This window comes from Mustela lutreola, chromosome 14 (genome assembly GCF_030435805.1).
Source record: "Mustela lutreola isolate mMusLut2 chromosome 14, mMusLut2.pri, whole genome shotgun sequence".
Classification (NCBI taxonomy): domain Eukaryota; kingdom Metazoa; phylum Chordata; class Mammalia; order Carnivora; family Mustelidae; genus Mustela; species Mustela lutreola.
The window spans coordinates 57,593,602-57,616,575 of NC_081303.1; the positions used below are offsets into that span (position 1 = coordinate 57,593,602).

Genomic DNA, 22,974 nt, shown 5'->3' on the forward strand with positions numbered 1-22,974 from the left:
TATCCTTCCTAGAATTACATCAAAGTCAGAAGGCCAATGTCAATCAATAACTTGTGTTGACATAAGTAATACCTATTCCTACCTTGGTCTTAAGAGAATTCTGTAGTTATCCTAACTGCACTTACTGGTCCTTTGATACACACTATATATATGAACATGATGTAAATACATACACACATACGCACACTTATAAATGTGTTTAAAATATTCAGTGCATATGTAACATTTTCTAGAGTCCCTCAGTTAATGTTCAAGTAAATATTACAAATAAAACAAAATTAGAACCTCGTACTAAATACATTATTATCCTAATATTATAACTAAAGATATTTCAGCTCTTAAAAATTAGATCCGATGAGTATGGGTAATTTCTTTTAAAGATTTTATTTATTTGAGAGAGAGAGAGAGAGTGAGTGAGCTGGGAGAGGAGCAAAGGGAGAAGAAGAGAAACTCCATTGTATATATGGACCATATCTTTTTTATCCATTCATCTGTTGAAGGGCATCTTGGCTCTTTCCACAGTTTAGCGGTTGTGGCCATTGCTATGATCATTGGGGTACAGATGACCTTTCCTTTCACTACATCTGAATCTTTGGGGTAAATACCCAGCACAAAGTCATAGGGTAGCTCTATTTTTAATTTTGATTTTTAATATAATTTTTGATTTTTTGTGGAATCACCACAGTGTTTTCCAAAGTGGCTGCACCAACTTACATTTCCATCAACAGTGTAAAAAGGATCCCCTTTCTCCACATCCTCTCCAACACTTACTGTTTACTGTCCTGTTAATTTTAGCTATTTTAACTGGTATAAGGTGGTATCTAAATGTGGTGGGGTTTTTTTTTTGCCATTTTATTTTATTTTATTTTTTCAGTGTTCTAGCATTCATTGTTTATGCCCCACACCCAGTGCTCCATGCAGTACAGTGCTCTCCATAATACCCACCACCAGGCTCACCCAACCCCTCCCCCACAAAAAAACCCTCAGTTTGTTTCTCAGAGTCCACAGTCTCTCATTATTTGTCTCCCCTTCCAATTTCCCCCTACTCACTTTTCTCCATCTCCCAATGTCCTCTGTGTTATTCCTTTTTCTCCACAAGTAAGTGAAACCATATGATAATCGACTCCCTCTGCTTAATTATTTCACTCAGCATAAACTCTTCCAGTCCCATCCATGTTGGTACAAAAGTTAGGTATTCATCCTTTCTGATGGAAGCATAATACTTCATTGTATATATGGGCCATATATCCATTTGTCTGTTAAAGGGCATCTTGGTTCTTTCCACAGTTTGGTGACTATGGCCATTGCTGCTATGAACATTGGGGCATAGATGGCCCTTCTTTTCACTACATCTGTATCTTTGGGGTAAATACACATTAGTGCAATTGCAAGGTCATAGGGTAGCTCTATCAATGCAGTTTTGATTTGAATCTCCCTGATGGCTGATGATGGTGAATATTTTTTCATGTGTCTGTTGGCCATTTGTATGTCTTCTTTGGAGAAGTATCTGATAATGTCTTCTGCTCATTTTTTGGCCTGATTATCTGTTTTGTATGTGTTGAGTTTTGAGGAGTTCTTTATAGATCTTGGATATCAGCATCTTGTCTGTAGTGTCATTTGCAAACATCTTCTCCCATCCACGGGTTCCCTACTTGTTTGTTGACTGTTTCCTTTGCTGTGCATAAACTTTTGATCTTGATGAAGTCCCGCAAGTTCATTTTAGCTTTTGTTTCCTTTGCCTTTGGAGACATGCCTTGAAAGAAGTTGCTGTGGCCAGTATCGGAGAAGTTAGTGTTCTTCTCTAGGATTTTGATAGATTCCTGCCTCACGTTGAGGTCTTTTATTCATTTCAAGTTTATCTTTGTGTATGGTGTAAGAGAATGACTGAGTTTCATTCTTTTATACATAGCTGTCCAAATTTCCCAGCACAATTTATTGAAGAGACTGTCTTTTTCCCATTGGTTGAGAGAGAAGAAGATAAACTCAAGCAGGCTCTGTGCTGAACACAGAGCCTGACGTGGGACTTGAGCTCAGGACCCTGAGATCATGCATGACCTGAGCCAAAACCAAGAGTCAGTCACTTAACAGACTGAGCTACCCAGGTGCCATTAGGTAATTTTTTTATTTAGACATGTTCCATTCCAATCTTGAGATTTCAGCCTGCTCATAACTACAAACAATGGACAGTAAGAAGATAGTAAAAAACTCAAAGTAATTAAACCTAACCAAAGGATTTCATTACATTAAAAACATTTCTATAGAATACAATTTAAAAATCATAAAACTTATCTCAAAGAAAGTCTTAATTAGTTTAAGACTTTCTCTCTAAGCTTCTCTCTTTCTCCTCTCAAATAATTAAAATTTTTTTAAAAATAGAAAAAATAAATATTTATACTGGAAAAGATCAAAAGTGAGCTTTTCAGGGAAACCCTTTTAAACAAGTGCTCCCCTTACCTGTTCCACAATATATGTAACTCAGGCAAGAGTTCCAAATATACTGCTTTTGAGCTAGGTAACCTTAAGTTACTTCATTTCTAAAAATCTCATATTTTTCCATCAGTAAATTGGGAATAATAGTAGTATCTACCTCAAAGATTAGTTGTAAGAATTAAGTGACATAAGCTCTACATATGTCTCTGAGTCCCTGGTCTATAGTAAGATGATTGAACACTTTAGACAATATTATTAGTATTACCAATAGTATTGCAACTTTTAGGATTATAGAGTCCAGTTTGGCATTATTTATTAAGATATTATTATTTTAATTTCATTTTTATATTATGAAAGTGTACAGATCAGAATATAATTTTAAAGCCCCCTTTAAAAGAAGTATTAATCATCTGGCACCAAGACATTTTTGAAGCTAATCTCCAAAAGAATCTTTATAATTACAAAGTTTAGGGTGTTTGACCAAGCTAATCTCTGATTCCATTTTTAACTTCATACCTTCTGCTGTACTAACCAAGTAAAATGACAGTGCATTGAAGATTAGGGTTATGTACACATTACCATTCCCAGCGAAATACAAAGAACTGAAGAGAATGGCTTCTGAAAACTAATTTGTAGTGCCTTTCCTACTTCAAGTATGGAGTGTAAAGTGATAAAGTTAACTAACTGCCTTTAATGCTTAAAGTGATGAAGACAGACACATTTTGGTCTCTATCACTGACCCTCAGAATCTGGCAAACCATGTTATCTAACATCAGTAGATCACAGTTAAGTTACGGTGTATTTACAGCTCAATCATTTCCTACCTGTAGATCACCACAGGAAGACCTAGTTTTGGAGAAGTGGCTAAAAAGAGCATTTCTATTTCTTATAATCCCTAAGAAACCTATAAGGTTTTTAAAAAGTCAAGTTACTCTTTTCAAGTTTCTATTTAAATAGAGCTATTTTAAAATCTATTGTTCTATGCCATATATAATTTTTGTTTGTTTTCTAGTGGCTAATCTGAGACTAGCTATTTATCATGATGACAAGTGGCTCTCATAGCATTTTAACATTATATAACGCACTTTCTAATTTAAGTTCAAATGCTAATCATTCTAAGTAGAATAGCAATTACTTATCAGCAATGGAATGCAACATATAGTTTATTAGGTATCTATTTAGAGACATTACTATGAGGCAGGATGAAGTTTTATAAATGAATAATCCATATCCCCTTCCTTGCAAAAGCTGTTTCAAGAAGTCTCTCTCATCTCATCATGAAGAAGTCTCTTCATGATGAAAATAGAAACATTTTCATAGTGTTTAAACAAGCTGTTATCACCTCTATCAATTAACAACAATAAAAACCAAGAAAACTCTCTTGACCCTTGACCATTACCATACATTTCTCTACACTTTTGAATAGTAAAACTCATCATAAGAAATTTATATACATTTTACTGCCACTACTTCTTCCATTTTTTCTTGCATCCATTCCAGTTAGAGTTTGACTTAACATAACCACAACATTAAGCAATCTTAAATTCACCAAGAATTCCCACGTTCCTAGAATCAATGGTGAATTGATTCATTTCAGTTCTAATAATATCTTTCTCCATTTACTAAGGTCTTAATGCTTCAAAGAAAAGGAAATGATCAAAAGTGCCAAATGATATGATTTAAGCTTACAATTTTATTTTCGCAGAAGAAAGGAAAATATCTCTTCCAATTCATAGAGTCCTTCACATCAATATGATTAGGTCAAATTAAATCCTATGTAATTTCCCTTGATGATAGTAACTTTGATATATTGACCTCCCCTTAGCCTAAAACATTTAGTTCCTAACCCGGTTATTTGCAAGGCAAGATAATGGTATTTTTATTTTTTATCAAAATCTATTCTTGGGATTAGGATTTTTTTTTTAAAGATTCATGAACCGTATGATGTATGGCTGGATATCCTAAAATTAAGATTCCACTAGGAAGAAAACATGGGGGAATAAGGGAATGGCCAGTAGGGAGTGATCGCCACAAGTAGTTTTAAATTCATTTTCACCTTTTTTTGGTGAGGATTGTACCATGTACAAGCACACCAGATCTTGGCCACTCATATGCCCTTATAGCTAATAAAAATATAATGAAATATTTATCATAATGTTGCATTTTAACACATTTAATTTTTTCCTCTTTATTTTGAGCTAAACAATTTTGCCTGGTACACAATGTTATTTTTGTCTTGAATATTCTTCTAGACCCACTTTGCCTCATTTCTACTTTATATACTAAAACATTCATTCATTATTCATTCAAGCATTCATTAAACATCGACTTCTGTGCCCAGTACCCTGCTACATTTAATAAATACGCTAAAACTTGCTTAGAACCTTTACATCAAGAAAGTCTTTCCTACTATCTCCTAGGCATATAATCTCATAACATCCTGTATATCTTTATAGAACTGTTGCAGGATTGTGATTATTAATCTTTGTGGATTTTCCCACTTGACTATAAGCATGGTGATTATGATTTCCTACCACTCTATTACTGATATGGAGTCATATTAGTTTCCTAGGACCATTCTAACAAGTTATTACAAACTGGGTGGCATAAAACAATAGAAATCCATTGACTTACAGTTCTCAAGACTAGAAATCCAAAATGAGGGGTCAGTAGGGTCATGATTTCTGAAGGAAATTTACTTATCTCTTCACAGCTTCTTGTGGTTGCTGGCAATTTTTGGTGTACCTTGGCTTATAGGTACATCTCTGCCTCTGTCTTCACATTGCATTTTCCCTGTATGTCTTTGTTTCTTAATTACACTTATGAGTCTGAGGATACCAATCATTGGACTCATATTAATCCAGTATGACCTTATTTTCAAAGACGATTTCCAAGTAATGTCTCATTCACAGGTACTGGGGTTAGGACTTAGACATATATTTTTAGGAAACAAAATCAACCTCATACTCTATAGAGTCTGGAATACTGCAGTAACTCAAAAAATGTTGTTGATTAACAGATTGAGTGACTGTCCCAATCCCATGAAAACTGAAGTATATAGTCACATTCTATATAACCTGAAATATTGCAATTTCATGAAGGGAAGATAATCTACTATTCATTTTCAGTGCCAACTTAGAGAAATAATTCTTTTATAATTTATGCTAAAATATGTTTATGCAGCCTGTATTTGTATGTTTATGATGGACAATTTATTCTTTGGGAATATTTATTTTATTTTTACTAGTTGGTCAACTGTTAATATAATAATTATATCCATAATTATATATGCATATAATTGATGCACATGCATATAAGTATAAGAATTTTTTAAAAATTCATTTTAAAGTGCTACTTTGAATACTGCATTGAAAAGTGACTGCAGTGTTGCAAAGGTCAAAGCAAGGAGGTCACTGTGTTGCATTGATCCATATGAAAGATGAAGGTGATTTGTACCAAGGTAATAGTCTTGGAAATGGTGAGAAGTGGCTAGTTCATGCATACAACTAAAGATGTAGTTGAATTGGAAATAAAGTTAGAATTGTCAAGGATGACACTAGATACTTTGCTTAAGCAAGAGCAATGATGAAGTTGTCATTTATTTAGGAGAAGAGGGATTGTTTGGAAGATTATGTTTTGGGCAAGAAAATCAGAGTTTAATTTTGAATTTATTGAGTTTAGGATTTATTAGACTGCCAAGCAAAGATGTCCAGAAGATAATGCAGCATTGTGGCATGAAGTTCACCAAAGAAATCCAGGCTGAAGATAACAAACTTGTGAGTCATTGTAAAGAATGGCATTTAAAGCTGGGAAGCTGGATGAAGCATCAAGGGGGCTAATGTCTATGGGCAGGTGGAGGCGGGGGAGGTCAGACTAAGCCTTGAGCACTGTATTACTTAGAGATTATGGGATGGGAACAAGAAAACAAATGAAACTAAAGAATAAGACTAAGAACAAGCAACCAGGAAGTAGGAGAACAAGGAAAGTACGGTGTCCTGAGAGTCAAACTCACTCTACGCCTTGTAATTTCTTCACGAATTCTCATACAACTTCAATTACAGACTCATCCTCATGTTTAACCTTTTTTGATGGTCTCTCATTTTCATTGCCCTTCTTATATTTTAGCATCCAAAATTAAACAGTGTTCCAAATTCATTTTGACAGTGCGGAGTGTAGTGAGCTTATCAATTCCCATGATAAGCACACTATAACTCTATTAATGCTGCCCAGGATTAAATTAGCTTCTGCTAGCTTGTCATATTATTTGCTTTGATTAACTGAAAATCCCCAGATCCTTGGCATGTGAACTGTTTTCAAGCCAAGGTTCCTCCATCCTTTAACTTTTACTATTGATTTCCAGAAATTATATCCAGAAATTTGCATTTATCCTTATTAAATGTCATCATTTGGTTTCAGCTGATTTTTTGCCTTTCCGATTTATTCTCATTCTTGAGTCAGCAATCAAATAAAACAGCTATGGTTTTAAAGTAGGTACCATATCCAAACCTGATAAGCATACATTAATTGCCTTCTGTAATTCATCAACAGCTGAAGAGAGGAGGTCTGTAGCTATCTGTTTGAAATGTCTTCACAGAAAACTAGTGATTCTTCACACTAAGAGACTGTGTTTCTTGTCGGTGATGCTGGTATTTGCAAAAGCATTTATAAAATCAAAATGATTAGTTCTGGGTTTTTTCTTTGTTTGCTTTACTTTAAAAGAATAGGAATATTAATTATGCTATACTATGAATAAAGGCATAACAAAATCATTTTCACTATTAGCATATTTTAAGAAATGGCTAGCAAATATAGGCTGATATGAGTTGTAAACTTCATACTTGGATGGTCAGTCATTTAACCCTTAGTGAAACTCTAAACTAGATCATGTTATCATCTCCATTTTACAGAAAAGAAAGCTGAGGCTTAAGGAATTTAGTATAGTAATTCTTCAACTAGTCATCAACACGCGAAGAGTTGTTATATCACCACAGGCATCTGACCCCAGAGCTCCTGCACCTTATCCACTAAGCTGGAGTGCCTCCTTGTGCATTAGTTTAAGGAGGTCAGTGTAAAATTAGAATCATAAGTAATTTCTTCGCCAGATGAAATTACTACAAATATTTTCAACTGTAGATTTTCAATTTTTTGAATATATATATATTTAGGCAGTAAAAAAAAGTTATTACATAAATGCTTTTAACACGTGACTTTTTTTTCTTTACTTAAAAACATACATTGGACACATTCTCATGCCAAAGAGAATAGACCCATAGCATTGATTAAGTGAATATATAGTTTATACTTACAGGATATGTCATTATTTTATCTATCTCCTATCACTGAACAGTTTCTTACTATTTTTTGTTTTGAACAAAGCTGATAAAAATATCCATTATAAAATTATAGTGACTGTGTTATAGTGGTTTGAAATCACATAGTCTAAACTTTAATCTAGGGTGCTCCACAGAACACCGAAATGAGAAGTGATTTATTTGTGTCTGAAAACTAAGAGTTAGTATTTTTACATTTATATGTGTGCAAATGATCTCATTATTTCTATTGACTATGAGCCTGAAAGTAAAATTTGGGATACATAAAATATTTATAGTATTTTTACATTTTGATATACATGTAAAATTTCTCTCCAGAGCCCATTAAAATTTTACAATAGCAAAACACATTTAATTACATTGATACAGATCAGAGTTTTCATTTTTCATTACTTAAAGTAAGAAATGACATTTAAAGTTTGGCTTTCCCAGAAAAGATCTGTAACTCATGTATGTTCCAGAATTTACTTTTACAAAAATGAAGTTATTTCCTCCTATTTTATATAAAACTTAAAGTAATAGGTTTTTTTTAAGATTCAACTTTGATGGCTACATACACATAATCCTACACTAATAGATATTAAAAAATAAAAGTTCAAAAAATGAAAGTAATGGTAAAGTGATGCAAAAGGAATTCAGAACCAAAAGTTTTCCATCAGTAAAATAATGTGGGATGATATGATATTGCACATTTTCATATACTAATGAGGTGATCATTTTAGTACTGAAGTGGTTACTCATGTTTAAAGAGAGTGCCTGACTCATATTTCTAAAACTGGTTGAAGATAACAATGTTCCTGGGCCCCTCCACAAGAAAAGTTCTATGATTGATTACATAAGAACAGAGAGTTTAATTTACCAGAAAGTAAGAAGCCAGAAAACCAGTACTGATAAACGATGTATCAGTTTAGATGTTGCCTTCAACTAATACTCTGGTATTAATCTAAAGAGAATGGACTCACTTATAAATTTCTGTTCAGGGGTGCCTGGGTGGCCCAGTTGTTAAGTGTCTGTCTTCAGCTTGGTCATGGTCCCAGCGTCCTGGGATTTGAGCCCTGTATCAGGGCCCCTGCTCAGCAGGAAGCCTGCTTCTCCCTCTCCCACTCCCCCTGCTTGTGTTCCCTCTCTCGCTGTGTCAGATAAATCAAATAAACCAACGAAATCTTAAAAAAAAAAAAAAAAACTTCTTTTCACCTCAAATTATCTTTCTTGGCCAACATATGAAAGGGAGTCTCTACCTACAAATGTTTTTCATTATTTGAGGATTATATATGTATCAAAAATGACAAAAATATTGATATTGATGTTTCCCAGTTATACAGATGAGATGATTTATATTGTGCATCCTAAACCTCACTCTGAACATTGTTTAATTATCAAATATTTTTAAAATATTTCTTTAAATTCCAATTTGTTGACATACAGTGTAATATTAGTTTCAAGTGTACAATATAGTGATTTGACACTTCCATACCTATCCAGTCGCTCATTATAAGTGCCCTTTTTAATCCCCATCACCTATTTAACTCACCCTCCCATCTACCTCCCCTCTGGTAACCATCAGCTTGTTCCCACAGAAGCATGGACTGGAATATTAGCCTTAAAAAAGAAGGCAATCTTGACATTTGCAATACACAAATATTTTTAACATTTGCTATTTGAAATGTTTACCTTTCATTTCACACATGGTTATGATATACTTTAGAAAATGAATTTAGGGGGTGCCTGGGTGGCTCAGTCATTAAGCATCCATCTTCAGCTCAGGTCATGATCCCAGGGTCCTGGGATCGTACCCCGCATCAGGCTCCTTCCTCAACGGGAAGCCTGCTTCACCCTCTCCCTCTCCCCTACTTGTATTCCCCCTCTTGCTGTCTCTTTCTGTCAAATAAATAAATAAAATATTTTTTAAAAAAAGAAAATGAATTTCTTTTTCTTCGTAATAACAATTCCATATTGAAACTCCAACATGCCTGGCACGTTGGAATTACTAACCAATGAGGGGTTTCAGCCATAGATTTTGTTTTGTTTTTATCTTACAAAATATAGAAGAGAAATAATGCAAAGAAAGTTTTCATTTTAGGAAAAGTCATTTTGTTTTGCAAATTATTATATAATGAAAAGGCATCGAAGGGCAACAATTATATTAATAACAAAGATCCTGGATGTAGATTAACTGAGATTTGAATCTTGGCCCATTATTTTTTAGACATGTGATGTTATTTAATTTCTCGGTACCTCAATTTGTTCATTTGCATAATTATAATAGGTATAATAACTACTTCATGAGATTATTGTAATGATCGAATAAGTTAATACATGTAGAGTGTTCATAACAACAACTTGCTCCTAATCCTTCATAATCCATAGCATGTATTACTTTAGGAGTCTGTATAATTTGGAGAAGGTGAAAGCACTTGCCTATAAGAATTAGTAATAGTTAATATTTGGTTAATACTTCATAATTTAAATACTTTTCACAAATATTACTGTGTCACATAATCCTTTGAAGTCAGTGTTCTTATTCTTGCAATATAGGTCAAGAAAAAGAAAATTTGGAAATGCTGAGTAAGTTTTTCAGGTTAAATAGTTTGTAAAAAGGCAGAGCTAAGATTTATTCCCAGGGCTTATGATTTAAATTAATTTCATTATTTGTGCTTTATTCTGCACACTTACAAAAGATGATTTGCTCTCTGATACTATAAAATACATGTTAAAAGTACTAAGAGACACGAATCTTGTATAATTGGCATATAGTTCACTATTTTCTAGAAATTTTTAGGGAGTCAGGACAAAATATCTAGAACTCAGACAATAGTTCTTGTTAAGTGGGAGGTATTTACACTGACTACTATGTTTTTACAAGGGAAATTAAATGTTGGAACTTATGATTTTTTTTTATTTCTGTATGTTCTCATAATTACCAAATACTGTGACATTACACTCTGCAGGTGACGGATAATATCTTCAGTGGATTAGAAGTCAGGTTTTATTGTTACTTTAATATGAGAACAAGCAATTTAGGTTCTCCTGAATCTAATGGCCTACTAAAAATGTTAAAAAAAAAAAATCAGGGAATTACTTTGTGAATGACCTCATACAAAGCACCCAGTTAGATATTTTCCTGAGATGAATAGAGAAGAAAAAAATACATCCAGGAATGGATGAGCGCCAATATACTAATTTCAAGGGCCTCCTTTCATAGCCCTGTTCCACCTGCACCACTGAGAAGACACAAATCAATACTGTATCTATTCTGAGTTGTCAATTTGCCAAACCCATGTGATGAAAGCACTTGAGGAAATTTAGAACGAGGCTGGGTCTACATGACCGCAGTGATTGAAATGACTGCAGCGTCTGCTCTTCCCAGATTGGATCTGGAAACTCACTTACAGGGCTGGAACCTCAAGGTCCATAACTCGGTCACTTTTACTTGGATCTCACACTGTAAACAGACCTATTAGAACTGTGCTTTGGCCAATTCAGTGGCTGTAATTCTGTGAACGGAAATTTATATTTTTAATATTTGAGAGCAGGTGAAATTCATTAGAAGGACATTTGAATTGTCAGACAAAAGCCAACTTTGAGTGGTGTGATTTGAAAGGGCAAAAAGTTTAATGACTATGTACTTTGGTTCAGTATTTGCTAAAGGTAGACTGTCCTTTTTTTCAGGAAGATTAAGCAATTAGTGCTCCACTCCCCTCTTCTCTAAATAAATCCATTCTTGGCTCAGTGTGAACTTTTGTAGAACTTTATAGTTTGGGATTTTTTATTCTTTTTTCTTTTTTTTTTTTTTTTTTTTTAGTTTGTAACACTACTAGGTTGAAGTCTGAGTGTGTTAAGACTTAGTAAATGAGCACACATTTCTAATTTTCTCAGCAGCTGTTGAATATGCATTTGGAACCAAAAACAATGTTTTCATTTGTGATGGTGTATTAGGAGGGAGAATGTAAATCCCAGTTGTGTAGACAAGGAAAGATGTGACAGGATTTCTAAGTATGAAGTAATTAGGAAAAGTTGAGAGGATTAAAAAACCCTCAAGATTCTTCAGATGTATGTGCATGCACCTTGAGATTTGTTTTGGTTTTGTTTTTCAATTTTATATTTCTTGTCAATTAAAAGGTGGAACGGTTCATGGCAATGGAATTTTTTTGATTTCCTGAATTAGAGAAAAATATTACATTTTAAAACAAAAGAGATAATATTAAAAGATAAAAAAGAATTGTCACATGTTGTCACATGTTGGCCTTATGCAATATGTGCATCTGTTTTGCATTTGCACGTATAATTTTCTGCTACTAATTATTTGTGCCTTTTTATTTTCAAATTTACATATCATAAGCTTCACCCAGAGGAATTAAGCTTAATATGAAACTTTTTAACTAGGAAATTACCATATAAAATTTGAGGAAGTTAATTTCCACAAATTATCTTCATGAAAAGTAAAAGAATATTAGAATAGTTTTGGAAATAAGTACTGATCCATATACCTAAGACCAACAAGATATCAGTGTGTGGTGAATGAAATTGGGTTGGAACATGAATGAGAATTAACTGATAGATTTAATGAAAAATGTGCTATTCACTACCATTCATTTACATTATTAGTATTTGATAATTAATGGATTTCTAGTAGAAGTTTATGAATACTTTTATATGATTTAGGCTAAAAAGAAAACTCAAGGTCATTGGGATGTATGTGTGTTACCAATGAAAATTTTAAAGGTTTCATATTTATAAATATCAAAGTCTAAAAATAGAGGTAGAAAACACAAATAAATGCTTATATTTCCTTCAAAACTTTATTTCCCTTTAGAAAAGTAAAGTAGTCATATCTCATAATAAATAAATGAGTATTGTTCCTGAAGCTCATGGCTGACTCAGCACATAATGGTAAGTAGCCATGCCAGTGGTTTGGAGTCCCTGAAAGACTGTGCTGCCACAGATACTGAGAACTTTATCCATATCGCCAATGTATTTTTGGTAGAGGAAAATGGTAAGGAAGCAAAGGATAGCCAAAATGAGGTACTCGGACTAACATAAGTTTTGGTTTTAAGAGTTTTTTTTACATAATAACTGCTTTTTAAATAATAAAGTTTTTTAAGAGTTTTTTAAATAATAACTGTAGGGTAGCTGGGTGGTTCAGTCGGTTAAGCATTTGACTCTTGATTTCGGCTCAGGACATGATCCCCAGGGTTGTGAGATCAAGCCCCATGTAGGGCTCTGCGCTCAGTGTGAAGTTGACTTGAGAATCTCTCTCTCTCTCTCTCTCTCTCTCTTCCTCTGCACCCCTCCCCACTCATGCTCACTTTCTCTCTCAAAAGGATAAATAAATAATTAAGGAAAATAAAACAAGTAAACAAAGAAACATAAAGAGTGTTTTTATAATGGGACCGAGACTAGATAGGAAAACTGACATCATCGCGTAGGGGAAAGAGAGTATTTGTGTAAGAGTTCAAACTTGAACTCTAGCCATGGCTCTACTAATGATCAGTGTGACCTCGAACAAATTATCAAATAGTTTTGAAGCTCCTATTTTTCATTGGTAAGAAAATGGGGATAACTGGATTTATCAACCTAACTTTATGAGTTTATAATATCATACTGGGGAAGATTAAATATACTTTCTGTGACAGAGTGGTGTGATAGAAATGAACTTAGAGTTTAATGCCTGGCTTCTCTATTTTCTTTACTAATTATGCAACCGTGCACAAGTTGTTTTTACTCTATGATGATCAGTTTGGCTATCTGTAAAGTTGAACGGTAACAACTATCCTTAAAGATTGTCAACATCTTGGAAGTGGTGAATCCACAACTCAGATGCGCACCCTACATCTAGATTTAAGTGTATGTTACTTGGTATGTTTCCTTCTTGATTTAGTTGGAATTGGAGATGTTTTGATTGATTATAAATGAGGAAACTCATTCAGTCCCGTCCATATTATTAAATACCAATGTTTATTGATAACAGATATGTAAAACTTGTTTCTTCAATCCAGAATTCTCTTCAGAAATCCATCCTGATTCTAAAATCCATCTACTTTTTTTGACATATTTTGGATATTAAATGGCTATCTCAAAATTAGTATGTTGGAAATGGGCTCTTGATATTCCTCCAAAAATTCAACCTTCTTCCATTTCCTCACCATCACTCAGCTACTTGTTCAAGTTTAAAATCTATGGATTATTTCCAATACCCCTTTTCCCTCATTAACCACACTCAGTCCATGAACCTTTCTGATTTCCAGTCCATCCACTTGCTTACATGCCATACTTCAGCCTTAGCCAAAGACACTGTAATATTTGATCTGAACCATTGTTCCAAGCATCTGGCAGAGCTCAGACAATTCGCTCACAGTAGGCAGCCAGATTTCTCAGCAATGTAAATTAGATTACATCCATCCTTTGAACAGAAATATTCAGTGATTTTTGTTCCATTGCTTTTGGAACAAATTCTAAATCCCTTCCCATAACTCATGAGCCTCTTCTCTCCATCTTTCTGATCTTTTCTTACAGAACTCTTCACCTTCTCACTATTGTTTAGACACCTTGTCCCCAAGCACCCTTCCCAAGCTTCTCCACTGTTTATCTGCTTCGGAGAGTCTTTCTTGGCCTTTCTCCCGACCCCCTCACTCTCACCGTTCAAGTCAGAGCTGCAATGCCACCTCAGAAAAGCATTTCCTGGCTGCCCTCTCCAAGTTGGATTTTCTCATTACTTTTTATTTTAAAATTATTTGGCATTTTTTTCTTCATAGCACTAATCTCAAGCTACTTGTTTTGCTATTGTGTTTCTCCACTGATTGACTGTTTTTAGTCTGCTTCTCTCACTAGAAGGTAATTTCCACAAAGGAAATGTCTCAATGTGACTTTTGTGCAGCTATATTCCCATTGCCAGGAAGAGTGGCTAGCGCACAGCAGCTCCTCAATAACTATTTGTTTAATGAAGAGATGAGTGGGAATAGACAACCAAACATGACACAGGCAAAATTCTAAAACAAGGCAAAACGGGATGGAGGAGACAGGCGTGTGTACAAGTTAGAACGTGACACACACGGGATGGAAGCACTAGTGTGTGTGAAATAACATGGAAAAGGAGCAGAAGGAGCAGATAATTTTGGCCAGGAGTGATTTGACAAAACAAGGAGGGATAAGTTTACCTCAGACTTAAACGAATAGAGAGAACTTCTCCAGGATAGCAAGGTGAGTAAGAATATCGGAGTAATAGAAAACAGCGTTTTCATATTTGTAAAGGTGGGCCAGCATCTGGTGGGTTGTGGGACCTCCAAGAAGTCCAGAGTGGCTAGCATCACAGGACATGCTGACAAGATGAGGAATTTTTTTCTCAGGAACTAAAACTATTCTCAAGCAGAATAACCTCTTTTGATGTATGTAATATTTTTTTAGACTTTTTTAATTACCTGATTGCCTAAGAGTTGAAGTTGAGCTATAATAAATTTTACAGGAAGTATGAGAAGGTTAAGTAAAAGAACATCTCCTTAAATAGGTATTCTAATCTTTTTTTCTTGCTACTCAAATCAGAAAATGATGACTTTGCTTTCATTATGTAAATGAGTGAAAATTCTTTCATAATTTTAGATAAAATGTGTTCATCAGCTGAATATATTTTATTGTGTCTGTGTGTTATTTTTTATTTATTTATTTATTTTAGAGAGGGGGAGATGCAGAAGGGAAAGGGGGAGAGTCTTAAACAGACCCTGAGCTGAGCACGGAACCCAACACAGGGCTCAATATCACAACCCTGAGATCATGATCTGAGCCAAAACCAAGTGTGGGGCACTTAAGTGACTAAGGAACCCAGGTGCCCCTTGGGTGGGGTGTGTTTTAATCATGTAATAAATCTGAAGGTAGATACTGCAAGGTTGGTACTATGGTTCAGTCAGAAGTTCTGATCTTTTGCACTACTGTCCTCAGCAAGCTGGCTCTTGTAGTTAAACTTGTGTTTGTTGGGAACTGTGAAGGGTCTGATACTTTACTCTGCTTGCAAAATAAGTACAGTTGACCCTTAAACAACATAGGTTTACACTGTGTGGGTCCACTTACGTACGGATTTTTTTCAGTAAATACAATACAGAAGGAAGTTTCTTTTCCTTATGATTTTTTAATAACGTTCTTTTCTCTAGCTTGATTATGAGAATATATTAATTCTGTTTATGTTATCAGTAAGGCTTTTGGTCAACAGTAGGCTATTAGTAGTTCAGTTTTGGGGAGAGTCAAAAGTTATATATGAATTTCTGTCTGCATGGGGGTCAGTGTCCCAACCCCCTGATTGTTCAAGAGTTAATAGTAGTTACTCCACCACAGCTCCCAGCTGCTGGCAGAAGACATTGAACTCCTGGATCAGAGACAGAGGACTTTATTGGTCTTAGCATAGCAGGTGGCATGAACTTAACGTTCACACTGATTCTCTCTGTCCTGCAAACCCCCAGGGCTTCTCTGGAGCAACTCAGACAGATGCTCCACACACACTCAGGTTGTGTCATAGCCAAGTAACCTCAAGGTAGGAAATTTCAAATCTTACAAGTAAACCACCAGCAAACATGCCCTTTGTACTGGAGGAGGGCATTGGCTTTGTTATTCTAGTCAGAAAACAAATACACCCTCTTGTCCAAGGGAAATATTGTTTCTAAGTTTCAAAACTGTTTGCCATGCAAACATTCTTGGTAAAATAACCCAGAATGAAAGCTGTCACGGTAGGAATAGAAATGCCATGGAGGATTGGCTCCTAACGGTCTGGTGTTGCAAGAAGGCTACCTTAGCTCCAAAATGTCTTTGCATAGGTCTGTTCAAGGCAGAAAGGACAGATCAATGTAAAAAGAACCTTTTTTCCAGTAACTTTTTTCCCCCCTATTAGCAATGCAAGCCTGGAGAGATACCAGAGGATTTTTATTAAGACTCTTTGACCAGAACTAGATCACATGTTTACTTCTAGACCAAAAACTGTCAAGCAGGAATGGAATTCCTATGTAGGATTTAGCTCAGTTGAGGTGCATCCTTTAAAACTGGGTGTAAGTCTCCATTGAGAAGGTTGCTGCCTGCTAAGTACATCAACTGTTTTCTATTGGTAAGGAAGAAGCAGGAAGAAGGAGGAAGAAGGCAAGATAACTCTTGGGCAATAATAATAATAATAAATGGATCACACTTGTAACATTTACCGTGAGCCAGGCATCAATCTGAGGACTTACATTACAGTAATTAGTGTTATACACATAACATATGTTATGTTATACCTCTAATGGTCTCATAAGGTAGGTTTTATTTTTATCTTGACTCTTCATGAGAGGAAATTGGGACATAGTAACTTACAAAGTCATGCAGGTAGTATGTGGTGAGGACTGGATTTAAACTTTGGTAATTTGGCTCCAGATTCCACGGTTTTAAATATGACACTATGCAATTACCTTCTCAACTGCAATAAAATTAGATGTATAGAGAAAGCCAACAGCTGCACATTGTATAAATATACACTAGTTTTGTCGACAGTCAAAAAACCTGATAAAATTCTTGAAGTGGAAATCAGCTTAACACATTCAAAAAATGACTATAGGAGCAGTTAATGCTATAAGGTTGGAGAAGTAGACAGGAGCCAAATTGCAAAAGGGCTTGAAAGTCTGATTAGGAAATTTAGATTTTATATTTTAAATGATGAACATCTATTTGGGGGACATTTTGATGACAGAACAATACAATTTTTTTTAAAACAATCTCTGAGGTTTTGTTATTTTCTCATTTTTATAATTATAATATATATATATACACACACACACACCACACGCACACACATATATAGTGACACACACCACACACACACACACACACACATACATTGTGTGTGTGTGTGTATATATATATATACATATATATATATATATAAAACAGAAATTATCATTTTAACAATGTTTAAGTATAAAATTCATTGGTATTAATTAAATTCACAATGCTATGCAATCATTACTACTACTATAGGTTTTGAAAATTTTTATCACCAAAACAGAAACTCCACATCCATTAAATAGTAACTCCCAGTTCTATCCTCCTCCTAGAAGCTGGTAACCTCTAATACACTTCCTGTCTCTATGACTCTGCTGTTTTTTTTAGATATTTCATATAAATATTTTTATATGAGTCACACACTTCTTTTTTCTTTTTGTGTCTTGCTTTTTTCACTTAACATAGTGTTTTTAAATTCATCCATGTTGTAGCATGTATCAGAACTTCATTCCTTTTTATGACTGGATAATATTCACTGTACATATATATATATATATATAGTATATTTGTTCATCTATTGATGGACATGTGGGTCTTGCCATCTTTTGACTAGTGTGGATGATGCGTTGACTAGTACGAATGGCATATGATCATCTGCTTGATTCCTTGCTTCCAGTGCTTTTAAGTATAGACCTGGGAGTTGAATTGCTGAATCATTTGGTAATTCTATGTGTATAGTTTTGAGAAACTGTCAAACTTCTTTCCACAGGACCTACATTATTTTATATACCCATCAACAATGTACAAGGGTTCCAATTTTTCCAAGGCACCTAGGTGGCTCAGTCAGTTGAGCATTAAACTCTTGATTTCAGCTCACGTCATGATCTTGGGGTCCTGGAATTGAGTCAGGAGTCATGCTGGGCTTTGGGAGGAGTCTGCTTGTCCCACTCTGTTCCTCCTGACATTCCCTCAAAGAAATACAATTAAAAAAAAAAAAAAGAGTTCCAATTTTCTCATATTTGCCAATGCTTGTTTCTTTCTCTCTTTTTTTCTTTCTCCCCTTCCTTCCTTCCTTCTTAAAAATCCTGACCATTCTAGCAAGCATGAAATAGTATTGAATTGTGTCTTTTTGATTTGCATTTCCTGAATGAGGAAAGTTGTTGAGCATCCTCCATGTGTTTTTTAGCCATTTGTGCATCTTCTTTGGAGAAATATCTATTCATGCCCTTGGCTAATTTTTTAAGTTGGTTGTTTGTTTTGTTGTTGTTGAGTTGTAGGAATTTTATTTTTTTAAATATTAAAACCTATTCAGTAATACAATTTGTAAATAACATTTTCCCATTTTGTGGTTTGTTTTTTCTCTCTTGATTGTGTTCTTTGATGTACAAATGTTTTTAATTTTAATGAAGTCCAATTACCTATTCGCTGCTTTTCCTGTCCTTTGGAGGCATATTTTAAAAAAATATTGCTAAATCCAAGGTCATGCAAATTTGCCCCTAAATTTTCTTCTGAGAGTTTAATAGTGTTCTAAAATTTATACATTTGATAACTTTTTTTTTAAATTTTTTTTTTTAACTTATTTATTTGACAGACAGGGATCACAAGTAGTCAGAGAAGCAGAGAGAGAGAGAGAGAGGAGGAAGCAGGCTCCCGGCTAAGCAGAGAACCTGGTATGGGGCTCGATCCCAGGACCCTGGGATCATGACCTAAGCTGAAAGCAGAGGCTTTAACCCCCTGAACCACCTGGGTGCCCCCCTTTGATATCTTTTGCATTAATTTCTGTACATGGTGTAAGGGTCCAATCTCACTCTTTTGCATGTGGATGGATATACAATTTTCCCAGGATTATTTGTTGAAAATAATATTCTTTCTCCATTGAATGGTCCTGGAACCTTTGTGGAAAATCAATTGACCATAGATGTGAGAGTTTATTTTTAGGCTTTCAATTTTATTCCATTGGTCTACGTGCCTATCCCATCCCAGTACCATACTCTTTTAATTATTATAGCTCTATTATAGCTCTCAGGAAGTGAGAGACTTCCAACTTTGTTATTATTTTTTGAGATTGTTGTGACTGTTCAACTCCCTAGAGAGTGCATATGAGTTTTAGGATTGGCTTTTACATTTCTGAAAATATGCTGCTGGGAATTTGGTAGGTATACCTTGAATCTGTGTATTGTTGTCGGTAGTGTTGTCATTTAACAATATTAAATCTTCTAATCCAGAAACACGAGGTGACTTTCCATTTATTTAGGTCTTCTTTAATTTCTTTCAGTAATATTTTAGACTTTTCAGTGCACAAGTCATGCTGCCTCTGTTAAATTAATTTTTAAGTATTTTATTCTTTTTAATTCTATTGCAAATGGAATTGTTCTCTTAATATTATTTTTGGATTGTTCATTGTCAGTGTATAGAAATACAACTGATTTCTGTGTGTTGATTTTGAGTCTTGAACTTTGCTGAATTTGTTTATTAGTTTTAACAGTTTGCGTGTCTCTCTGTGCTCATTAGCTTTTTTTTCTATATACGATCATTTCACCTACACAGAGATAGTTTTTCTTCTTCCTTTTCAGTTTGAAAGCCATTTATTTCAAGCCTAAGTGCTCTGGCTGGAAATTCCAGTACTACAGGAAATAGAAGTGCAGGAGTCCTAGTCATGTTCCCAAACTTAGGGGAAAAGTTTTCAATCTGTCACCATTGAGTATTATGTTAATTTGAGTTTTTTAAATACTTACTTTTATTGCTGTCCAGAGAATGGACTGCTGGGAGTAGAAGCAGGTGTACTAATTAGAAAGAAATTGCAATGGTTTTTGCTATGGTGGCTTAACAAACGAAAAAGTTGGGCTGATTAGGGATATGTTTGGATGTACAATGATGGGACTTACATCATGACAGGGTGGTGGTGTGGTGAAGACACTGGGCGTGCAGTGTCTAATACATAATCTATTAGTCACACATAGCTATTAAAATTTATAAGTAATTAAAATTGAGTGAAAGTCTAGTTATGTTAATCATTTTTTCATTTATAACAAAATTTAACCCTTTTTTTCCCAACTTTACTGAGATATGATTGATAAATAACATCCTATGTATTTATACCCTTTGACAACTTTCACCCATTCTCCCCATGTGGCTAGTGGCTGTCATATCAGAGAATGAAGACATAGAACAAACCCATAATTGCAGAAAATTCTACTGACAACACTGCCTTAAATCCTGCTTATGCATTGTTCTCTGCTTTTCTTCCTTTTTCATGGCCAAGAAAGAGAAAATGAGCTTATATAGAAAAGGAAATATAAACATTTAAAGAGAGAAATATATAAGCATTTAAAGAGAGAAAAGTATTTTTCTAATGTAAAATACTTAAATCAATTGGCATTGATACAAGTTAGATGCACTTGTTTATGTCAGAAGTTCAACAAAATACATTTGTTATAAATGAATATTCATGACAGTATTTTGGGGCAGACAATATGGTCTAATATTTAGGAAATTATGCTATGATGTCAGACTTCTTATTTGTAGTCTACCTCAAAACAGATTAAGGAATATTTGTAATCATCTGTTTCTTCATAGATATTATAAGGCTATGATATTTTTAACTACTTGTATTGTTATGAGAATAAGAAAATAAAGCTGATAATAGAATTTCCAGCATATCTGAAATGCTTACTGAATCACGGAGAAATATTTATAAAAACCGGTTTTAAATAGATGAGCAGATAGATGATACCATGATTTCATTACACAGCTCTAATTTTGTTATGCCTGCTTCAAATTCTGAATAGTATTCACAGATTTAATATGGGATTTATTAAAGTTGCATTCCTTTGAGTTTTCTGAACATTCTGTATTTGATGTCACGTCTACATTTCACTTAATCAAAGCAATTACTGAATGAAAAAGCTGCAAACACCCAAAGGTAAACAGTTACTTAGCCGATGTAGGTTTTGTTTCTCAGGGAGCTGCTAGTATATCAAAAGAAGTCATGTTCATAAAGTATTACATGTATTAAACACTAAGGTCTAAGATCTGTAATCCTGTTTCTTCATTTAAAAAAAAAAAGGATTTGGTTTGGTTTGGTTTTTTAGTATTTGGATCATTATGAAAAAGAACAAAAAAAATTGTTTGGTTACATTTTGTGGCTTGGAAAGTTTTGACATCCTTAATATTTGAAGATTCTCATGGTCATCAGAAGGGTGTCTTTTGGTTAAATTACAAAGATATTTTTGTCACCAGAAAAATCTATGAAAGAGATCCTACCTAAAAAACTGTTTTTTGTTATAACGGGGAGCACATTTTATGTCTGTCCATGCAGGGCGATTAAAAATTCTCATTACACAAAATAAAAAAAAAATCACCTCTATGTTCTTGAAATGGCAATATTTCAGATATCAAATATTTCAGAGGCCCTTTTTGAAATCATTCTGTGATCATTGTGGAAATGAAATTTGAGAGGATTTTTAAACTGTATTTCCCATACGTGTATACGAACAAAAATAAATAGGTTAGCAAAAGGTTTGTTCTTCAGAATCCAGCTATATAAGTGATGAACTTTTTGCCTATTCATATGTTTTGCATTTTCTATTTAATTATATATTTTTTTGTACATACAGGGCTTTCTATAAATTAGGTTGTTAGTGCTTTTATATATACTTTGGATTCTAATTTTGTTCAGTTTGTTATGCCTTTTGCCTTTGGTTATCAGGATTGAGGGGTAGTGAAACACATTTTTATTTATATCAATAAAAATATTTTATTTTTTGACTTTTTGATTTTGAAGTAAAATTAAAACAGCCTTTTCTTCTACATTTTTATTGGAGATCTATATAAAAATCACTGTGTGAATTTATATATCCTAAACTGATTTGGATTTATTTTAGTATGCAATAAAGTATCAATTGGACCCCATTACTTTTCAAATAACTACCCAGTTTGTCATAACTCTGTTGATTTAAAATTCCAAGACTCCCTAGTTTATTTGAAATACTACCTCTAGGATATAGTACATTTCTTTTTCTTTTTTTTTTTTTTTAAAGATTTATTTATTTTAGAGAGAGAGACAGCATGAACAGGCGAGGCAGAGGGAGAAAGAGAATTTCAAGCAACCTCACACTAAGCACAGAGCCTGATACTGCGCTCAGTCTTAGGACCCAAAGATCACTACCCCAGTCAAAACCAAGTGTTGGACACTTAACCAACTGTGTCACCCATGGACCCCTAGGATATAGTAAATTTCTGTACATATGTGGGGATATTTCTGAAACTTTAGTTTATTTTTTTGGTTTATTTATCCAGAAGTCACTAACTAAATTTTTAATTTTAGTTTTGCTTTTTAATAGGCCTGGTCTTATCATTCTTGTCACCTTGTCACTCTTCTTTTTGAAGTTTTCTTGGATATTTATACCTATTTGTTTTTTCATGTAGCCTGTTCATCACACCTTTATGAAATTGAGTCTTTTTGTGGTATATATTTCCATGTGTTTCA

At 34.1% G+C, this 22,974-nt stretch overlaps 1 protein-coding gene across 4 annotated transcripts in view; it reads left to right on the forward strand.

Moving 5' to 3' along the window:
• BRINP3 (BMP/retinoic acid inducible neural specific 3) overlaps positions 1–22,974 on the forward strand; it is a 392,077-nt gene that overhangs the window by 96,102 nt on the left and 273,001 nt on the right. The window lies entirely within an intron of this gene.